Source organism: Nannospalax galili, unplaced genomic scaffold (genome assembly GCF_000622305.1).
Source record: "Nannospalax galili isolate Female #2095 unplaced genomic scaffold, S.galili_v1.0 scaffold344, whole genome shotgun sequence".
Classification (NCBI taxonomy): domain Eukaryota; kingdom Metazoa; phylum Chordata; class Mammalia; order Rodentia; family Spalacidae; genus Nannospalax; species Nannospalax galili.
The window spans coordinates 773,242-773,673 of NW_008352153.1; positions in this window are offsets into that span (position 1 = coordinate 773,242).

A 432-nucleotide genomic window follows, 5' to 3' on the forward strand; every position below is an offset into this window, starting at 1 on the left:
CAAAGGTCCTGCTCGACCATGGTTGGCTTTGCTTGGAAGCATGGAGGAAATGATTCCTCTGTGTTGACCCTCCTCTTTGTAGATTAGACACTGGTTCAAGCCCATCTGGTGGGGTCTCCTTGGCGTCCTTGATCAAAAGGATAGGTAACCCACCACCAATATAGGACATTTTGAGAGATGCTCATAGTCCCCAGGAACAAGTCAACCTAGGAGGGCAAGGAGCAAAAACTGTCCTTTATGTCCTTCTGACCAAATTATTATAGGCCTCAAAGTATGTCTGTTAAATACCCAAGAAGGTTAGTTCCACTGGTCTGGTATTTTTAATTACTGTGTGTCATGTAGATAAATCTTAGGCAAATACCAGTTGTTCTCAGATAAATCACTTAAACATATATTTCTTGATCTGCTATGTATAATTTGTCAGTAGGTTGT